The 8,503-nt window shown below is 43.9% G+C and overlaps 1 long non-coding RNA gene across 4 annotated transcripts in view; it reads right to left on the bottom strand.

Moving 5' to 3' along the window:
• LOC121059790 overlaps nt 1–8,503 on the bottom strand; it is a 67,023-nt gene that overhangs the window by 31,798 nt on the left and 26,722 nt on the right. For all 4 annotated transcript variants that reach the window (XR_005814627.1, XR_005814628.1, XR_005814625.1 and 1 more), the window contains 2 exons: nt 8,245–8,360; nt 2,781–2,873 (listed from right to left, as the gene is read on the bottom strand). This is a non-coding gene — a long non-coding RNA (uncharacterized LOC121059790). The remainder of the gene's footprint in view (nt 1–2,780; nt 2,874–8,244; nt 8,361–8,503) is intronic.

Raw genomic sequence — 8,503 nt, 5'->3', positions numbered from 1 at the left:
TGCACTTATGGTCCTAATACTTAATAGCTGAAGCCAATTTTTACTACTAACTGCCATGCATTCTCCCCGAGTTCACAAGATTTCATGAACTGATTTGGACATTTCTGCTTGGAAGTGGTTATTGAACAGGCAGTACAGTGCATTCTCGTGTACATATTAAAGAGACTCTTCAGAGACACTGCCTCATAGTTTACAATTTTGTTTCATACTCCCAAGAGACATGCACTTTTCAGCAGCTGGTGCTGAGTCGAAGTTCTTTGTTCAGTTGCCTGCAGAAGTTCTTAGATTGTGTTGGTTCTTCTGTGAAATAGCATAATTTAGTGCAGTTCTACAGAGTGGATTTAAATCTGACTGTAGATGTCAAGACAACCCTGCAAACAAATGTGTCAGTCTCAGGCACTGCACCCTGTGGGCGAATCTGAACATGCTTGTTCAAGTGCTGAGGGAGAATGTGTATATGAACAGTCAAATCAATTCCTACAGACAGCATTGCAGCTTACTGAAATGTGCAGGCATGCGATCGCTTTTATCTTCCAGCGACAGCTGCAGAAAAGATTGTTGCAAAGCACAACTGGAAACGAAGGCAGAGAACTCAGCACTGGAAGCCTTCCCCTTAGGAGCAGTCACACAATGAGCTACTCAAGCAGGAAATCTTGTATTTATCATCACCTCTTAAGGAAAAAATAGGAGTTCTGATACTAATGCGTTTGAAAAAAGGTGTTACCTTTGCTATAGAAAGAACCCTCTCAGGAGGAAACCGAAACCATGGATGCTCCTTAATTTGGGTTATAAAAGAATTAAAACAGTGAAGCCTGCCTAATAATTTAAGTAATTTTAAGTTCAAAATCCCAGTCTCTCAGAATAGGCAAGTTGTTCTCATCATTATGCTTAATGTGACCACGAAGGGGTTCACGTGGAATCCGTTGGTACAGAAGCAGCAGGAGATTCCGCACCTCAGGTGATGTGAACGCACGTTGTGCAACAGCTTTTATCTGTGCAACTGCCTTGTTTTTTGAAGACTGTTTGTGTTTTTCATCTGCTACATATTCTCAAGGTATATGTAAATAACAGTAATTATTGGCAAAGACAGGGTGTGTTACAGCTAAGGGTGTGTACCCGAATGAGTAGGTGTCATCTTCAAGGGTAAAATAACTTTTCCAAGCACACGAAAACCTGAACAAACACCCAGTATGCAGTGTTTGAAGCACTGACCAACCCCAGTGGTGGCTGGCAGAGGTGCAGAACTCCCAAAACCTGGAGATGCCTGCAAGGGACATGAGCATCAAGGACCAGGTGCAGAAGAGGGGCCCAAATCAGTGCCCCTGATCACTGACAGCTGCTGATACAATGCAGCACAGCGTCCCAGAGCTGTCTCCTGTCTGGCTCAAAGGCCAGGAAAAGGGAAGGTCTGAAAAGCACAGGGAGGTGCACAGGGCAGTGAGGGAATTAGGAGCACCAAGAGGAGACAGCACTAGAGAGCTAGGGGAGGTGATGGGGTATGGGGAAGACCTAGGAGAGCTGCAGCCAAGGCTATGGCGCTGACCTCACAAGAAACCTGGCTCCTCTGCTGTGCTCCTGCAGTAGCCCTGTCTCACCCCACACTCCTTGGGCTACAGCTGGGGTCAGCTCCTAGGAGAGCCTGACGCCTGCTTCATATCTCCAGTTCGCTGACTACCAAGGGCTCAGATGGAGAGCAGCCAACTAGAACTCCTGATGGACCAACACACCCACCTGGAGGTCCTCAGGTGGAGGACACAAAACCCTCCCACGAGGATGATGGAATAGATAAAGCCCACCCACTTGTTGCGCTGCTTCTGCTGTTGAGCTTGTTGGAATTAGCTGCCTGCCTCCTCTTTCCTCTGTTTTTTCTGTGCTTTGCTTGGGAAGTGGGTGCAAGCTCATAGAGTGCTGGGGGTCATTCTTCCTCCAGCTGTGGTGAGTGTCCTCAGCTCCTCCCAGGTGGGGGCAGATGTGGGTGCAGGCAGCAATGTGTCTGTGTGCTCTTGGTGTGGGCTGAGGTCGCCTGCAGTGGGCCTGAGCTATCTCCTGTGAGATGTCTGCAAGCTGGCAAGTCTTTCACACCCACATGGGCCTGACAAGGAAACGAAGAGGCAAATCCAAAACATTGCATCATGGTGAGGGTGTTATTTTTCTTTAGTTTGTTTTTCACTTCAAGAAAAAGAAGGCTTTTTTTGAGAGTCTGACTCATGCTTTTTGACCTCTGACATTGCTGCTCCTGCTCTACATCTTGCTGTTTGGTTTGTTCTATAGGTAAAATCAAGTAGGCAAAGGTTCTCTTCTGTATTTGGCAGTTCTCAAAACTATGCTTTTATCTCACCACAAAAAAAAAAAAAACTACTTAAGAAGCCTTTTTTTTAAATCTTTTTTTTCTTTTCCCTGTGTTAATGTAATTATCAGATTTTTATCACCCCCAAAACATTCAGACCTACAAAACTGACCTATAACGGTTACATAGCATGGAGTGAGCCCTAAAGCATAAATGTTGAAATGTATTTAGATACTGAAAACCTTTTGAGGTGCCTCTTGAGTTTGTTTATTTTCCAAAAGCAATTCAACAGGCAAAATACTTTATTCCTATTGAAATCCATGTGACTTAGTATCTTAAAAACTTTGTGCACCTAAATACCATTTTGAAGTATTAATTTGCATATGTGGTTGAGGTTAGATTCCCAAGAAAGACAGAAGTCTCATGCTTGTTCAGCAGCTAAACATTAAAAATAAATAAATGGCAAAACTATGCAAGAGTTTAAAAACATTACCTGCATCACAGGGGATAGTCTTGCAAAGCTAATCTCCTTCAAACAAAATGAGGACTTCAGTTGTAGGAGCTCTGCTTACGTAAAGGATTATCCCTATGATAGAAAGGAATAAAACAGATTAATAGAGCTTTAGATGGATAAAATATCAAAGTAAACCAAACTGGCACAGAGAGAGGCCAGGGCAGCTTGCTGCAATTAAGGGAATTGAGCTGCCATTCAAAGCATGATGTTGTGGTGATGCACAGCAGCTTAGAGGAAGCAGAAAAACACAGCTTCCCCCTTAAGTCAGGGGGGCAGGTTAGGTGGACCGATTCCAGAACTTTTTGACAGTGAGGTTAACCCAGAGACAAGCACACTCTTGTTGCAGTCAAACCTGGGTTGTGGGGAGATCTCAGCTGGCAGTGATGGAGCTTCTGGGAGGAGGGGGATATGCTGACAAGGATATCTTCTGGGCTAAGGGGGAACAGGTTCTGACCATCTCTGCTCAATGCAAAGTGGGCACTCGATGAGGTCTCTTATCTGTCCTGTGCTGTTTTCTCAGTTCCCGCCAGCTGCAAGTGTTCCACTCACAGCTTCTGTGTCTACCCTGTGTCAAAGACTCATTGATGGTTCTTTTCTCCTCTTCTTCCTTTCAGGTTTTGTACTAAATCCCCAGCTACACAGGCTTTTCTTTTACTTAAAAAAATAAAAAATAAAAAGTGGGGTAGGGGGAACTACTTTGGATTTTTTTTTTCCTAACCAATTTATCAAGTTACTTAAAACAAATGCCTTCAGATTGCCCATCAATCTAAAAACCCTGTGCTGACACAGCGCCATTAAAACTGCACTGCCTTTGCTCCTTTGCTTGCTTCTCTTCTGTCCTTTTAACTCTAGGTGTTACTGGTCCTGCTGACAGTTGGAGGATTGAGAAAAATACTCCTTACAGATCCAAAGAACTGGTGCTGATTATGTGTGTGTGGAAGTACATGAGCTAGAACAAGCGTTGCCACCAGGTGTCTCCCTTAACTTCCCTGTGACCTTTCTGCCTGGAGATGGATTAAGAGGAAAAAGTCTTACCCTTGGCTGCAAATTGCTAGTAGTTCTTACTGTAGTTTGTATAATATCTAGCAAGTGTCAGCCAGGCCTAAAGCAACAGTAGGTATTTCAGGATACACTGTTCTGTGGTTTTTTTTTTTTGGTTGGTTTATTGAACTGTGACAGGGCTTCCAACACAACTGCCTAGGCTGTGGATTTAGCTTCTCTCCACTTTGTAAGTCTGCTGGTTATATTGACACAGAATATAATGCATGCAACAAATTTAGTTGCATGCTTCTGCTTGTGTCTGAGTGGCAGTTATGGGTTTCGAGCTTTATATAGATTATGGCAAGTAGAAATGAAACCCATTAAAAAGAAACTAGCATCTACCATCTCTTTCTAATTTTCTAACCAGAAAGAGCTGTAATGAAAAATGTTTCATCTGTAACAAAGGAATGCCTTGGGAGACCTTGAGAAAGGTTGTTCAAAGACAAGGTAGCCCACAAGTACACGGAGTGAAATCCTTTACTGGGCTGTGTAGCTGAAGCTTTAGATGGTACCTGTCAAGGGAGAGGTTCAGTCCTCCAGCACTGGCTTCGTGAAAGGACTGGCACTTTGAACCTCTCCGTGTCTGCAGAAATTCAAAGATAGGCACTTTTAAGTTGCTCTTGGATAAATGTGATCAAAGTGAAGAGAAAAAAAACGCTTCCTCAGCGTCAGCAAAAGGTTTGGACGGGCTGATCACAAGGAAACGCCCTATTAACAATCCTGCAGCCTAGCATGTGTCGTCTGCTGCTTGGGAAGGACTTAGATGAAAAAAAGGCATCCTCTTATTGCAAGGATGACTTGTTCTCCTACAGATACTGACATAAATTCCATTTTGTTCTTGGATAACTTGACATGATCCTGCTCAGTAATTCTGCCATCGTTGATTCAATTAGTCAATAGACGTAACTTACAGTTACACTGATTTAACTTCCAATGTGAATTAAGGTCACCTTAATTGTGAATATAATTGTCTTTATGTGGGCTTAATGCAATTTAATGAATCCACTTTAGTTCAAGCACAGTAACTTATCAATTACCTTGTAAACCAAAAGAATATTTGAAAATCAGTCCAAAGCATAAAGTTTTTTAGTAACAGTTTCAGGGACTTCCAAGTGCAAACATTAAATAACTGCGAAAGTTCTCATCAGTGCTTTGTACCACGACCTGCCTGTTCTGCTGAGGAAGAGCAAGATCTCGAAGCAAAGTAACAAGCATGTTCTAGCAGGGCTGCAGACATGAGATGTAGGTGGAATAGTGAAAACATCTGGGTTTGTCGTCACTTAATTGTAGTGCATTTGAAAGTACAGAGCTGGGCCCTTACTTTACAGCAAGACTGCTGTGTGTGAGTAACTTGCAGCATCCTGTGAGCAGCAGATGAAGCCTTCTGCCATCACTCAACCTCAGTTTCTCCCTTTGGTAATCTACTGCGCTTGGAGTCACGTCAGACTGCAAACCACCCTCATCAGTCCCTTATACACGTTGCACTCAGATGCAAATTTGCTGTGAGCTAGAATGTGGTTTTTGTCACTGTCTTGGATTTCAGCTTGAGCAGGAACAATCTTCAGACTGCTGTCATCGTCTCATGGTTGCTTCTCTACTGAACTGGGTGCGATGCCCCACGTCTGTAATTCAGCACTTAGATAACAGACAAGACACCACTTCTGCTAAATTGCTTCCAGTTCGGAAAGGGGACAGGGAAGCATGGTGTTTAATAAGCCCACCACTGTCAGAAATGGTTCTTCAATGGTTAGAGACTGAGAACGGGGAATCCTAGACTCAAACCTGTCTCTGCTGCCTGTCCTCAGTGACCCATACTTTGTACCTGACAGAGAAATACAGGTGTGGACATTGTACGTGATGCTGGTACAACCGTGGCAGAGGCTAGAAATCAGCTTTAAGCCCTCTAGGCAGCTTGGACATAAATTGTGATTGCTACACTGCAGAAGTGCAGTATTTAATTGTATTGGAGAGAGGAAAAGAGCTGTAATTGCACTCCATTCTCCCAGGCAGGCACAGAGCAAATCCATTTCACGTTAGGCTGATTGTAGCCATAACTGTTTGTGCCTTGAAGGACCTTGCAACAGTTGATCAGGGTATCAAGGTTTTAAATACTTAATCAAGTGCTTTTGATTCCTAGGTTTGAAATCTGTTCTATGCATGCAGAGTGTAATTGATGGTGGGTTTTTATGGAGGGGCTGCTGATAACCAAATGGAGATAGCTGCAAGATTATATGCTTGAAAGCATGGATGCTGGTTCTGGCTTAGGTCTCTCTCTCAGTGTTTTTGTTCTTGGTTCCCTTCTTTCACTTTGATGCTTTTTTTCACAGTCCTCAGTTTTTTTCTTTGCTTTTTTTTTTTGAAGTGGTTTTGCAGTTATTGGGCTGGTGTCTTATTTTGTTGTTAAATTATCACATACCGCTTCACTTCTGAGTTATAAAAGTCTAGAATTTCTGTAAACAGCTAGTTTCATCTTGCATTTTGCAACTCAGTTCTATTAGGAAAAAAAAGAAAAAGCCAAGAAAAAGCCATTTTAAACCTGGCACCAATTCTGGAGTTTAAAAAAAAAAAAAAAAGCCAAATGAGGTAGAGGGACTGTAACAAGACAAACCACGTGAAACATCAGCACATGGGGGTTTTTGTTTGTTTGTTTTTAACGCCAGGGATGAAGAATGTCAGATATCTGTGACAGAAGACTGGATGAGCTCTTCTTGGAGAAACCACTGGCAGGATTATTCCACATTTCCATACACAGTCTTCTTTCAAAGGCTGCAGGGGACTGGTGTTAAATCTTCTGCCTTCCGAACATGGTGACACAGGCTCCTGGGAAGGATGCTTTCTGTATGGCCAGCTGACATTTCAGTTCTTTTGGGAGGCCTAATTACATCTCTACCCTCTCTTACGTCTCTTTATCTCCCCGAACAATTCAGTGGTCACTAGTGCTTAATATCCTTTAGGAACTTACTGGCAGTTTGCACATTGGAGTGGGAACAAAGTACAGCGAATGCTTGAAACCCCCAGGCATAACCAGTGGTCATGCCCCTTCCCTAGCATCTTCCTATAGTGCCCCAGGGGGTTTTCTTCCTATTTCTTGTCTCTTTGCCTTTTCTCTCCTGTCATTCTTGCATGACCAGTCTCTGTTTCATGTTACTTCAGGCCAGAAGTCTGTTCATTGCAGGCCCCCAAATACAAAAATGGACCTCGTAGTGTGGGCAAGCAAAACGGAGCAGATCTTGCAGGAAGGCACCCAGAAATGACCTACAGGGTTTAGGACCAGCAGCATATAGGGCAGTGACTACCCTACGTTTTCTTTGCACCTCAGCTGCAGCAGCCAGAGGTGTCTGTGCTGCTGACAACTTCACCTCTCCCCTTTTGCTTGTGTCTCTGGGTACTTTTGCCTTGTCACAGCTCAATTCCTTGACTGCAAGGTGAGGAAGTTACTTTAGTGCAAAGCAGATGCCAAACTGGTCAAAATGTGTTTTTTTTTTTTCTTGCATGGAAAGAAATGCCACCAACCGTGACCTGACGCAGGCGTGAAGAAGGTGAATTCCCAGTGACACCAAGCATGTGCCCTTCCCTCCTGTGGCTGACCAACTGGCAGCAGGGGCAACAGTGTGTCCCTGACACGAGTCTGCCTGCTGTGCAGATTGCTTCCTCTGCTGGGTGGATAAGAATCTGGTAATAACCTCATAGTGAGATTATAATCATGAGATATTTTTTTTTTCAGGGCATCCCCTAAAACCACTCTAAGAACTCCTCTCGGTGATGAATCCCAGCTCGGTACTGCTCTTAATGTCAGGAATTTACTTACAATTTCACTTCTGCTATTTTGTTTGCTTGAAGAACAACTGTGTCAAAGCCCTTCCCAGAGTAAACCTACTGACTTCAACACATGAACTTTCCCCACATGCCTCATGAACGTCAGCTCAGTTGCTTGAGAGCTGAGAGAGTTGTTTGGGCAGGAGGCAAAACACGAGGTGGGAGATCCCGGGTCTCTTGGTTTTGCACTGCTGGGCGCAGCAGAACAAACAGACGTCAAGGTCCCTACTCAGTGTAAGAGGGATGTTATTGGGAAGTGGGCATTTGAGCAACATTCACCCTTAACTCACCAACTTCTGCCTGGGTGACTCTGGCTTCCTACAGCAATGGGGAGAAACTCTCCTGGTGCTTTAGATCAGCAAAAGAACAGATCAACAGAGCTGAGAGCAGGGGGAGTAAGCTGGTGTATTTTATTCAGTGCACCATGCTGTCTTTTCCCGTGGCAGGGTGTGGGGGAAGAGGGACAGGTCAGCAGCTGGCAAGGGGCCTATAATACCTGAATTCAACCTGTAATACTTTGTTTGAGTATGCAAAACCTTTTAATGCTCAGCCTGGAGGTGGACCATAGTAGTGTTGGTTTGCTTACCTGGAATTGCCAGCAGTTCTTGCGCAGCTCCGTGAGCCAGAACGTGAAATACGGTGTGGGTGATATTCTGTGCGGCCACGGGCAGAGCTGGATGAAGCTGGATGGAGTCCCACCTGCTGAGAAATTCTGATGTCACCAAGTCAGGTTTTATTACAATTCGCTTAAAACCAGATTAATGAAAAATACATGAAGGCTTTGAACTGGGGATGTAAAAATGTGCTTTATGCTTTTTTCAGAATGAATTTTGAGTGTTGTAAAA

This window comes from Cygnus olor, chromosome 25 (genome assembly GCF_009769625.2).
Source record: "Cygnus olor isolate bCygOlo1 chromosome 25, bCygOlo1.pri.v2, whole genome shotgun sequence".
NCBI classification, from domain to species: domain Eukaryota; kingdom Metazoa; phylum Chordata; class Aves; order Anseriformes; family Anatidae; genus Cygnus; species Cygnus olor.
This window is presented reverse-complemented; position numbering and strand designations above follow the sequence as displayed.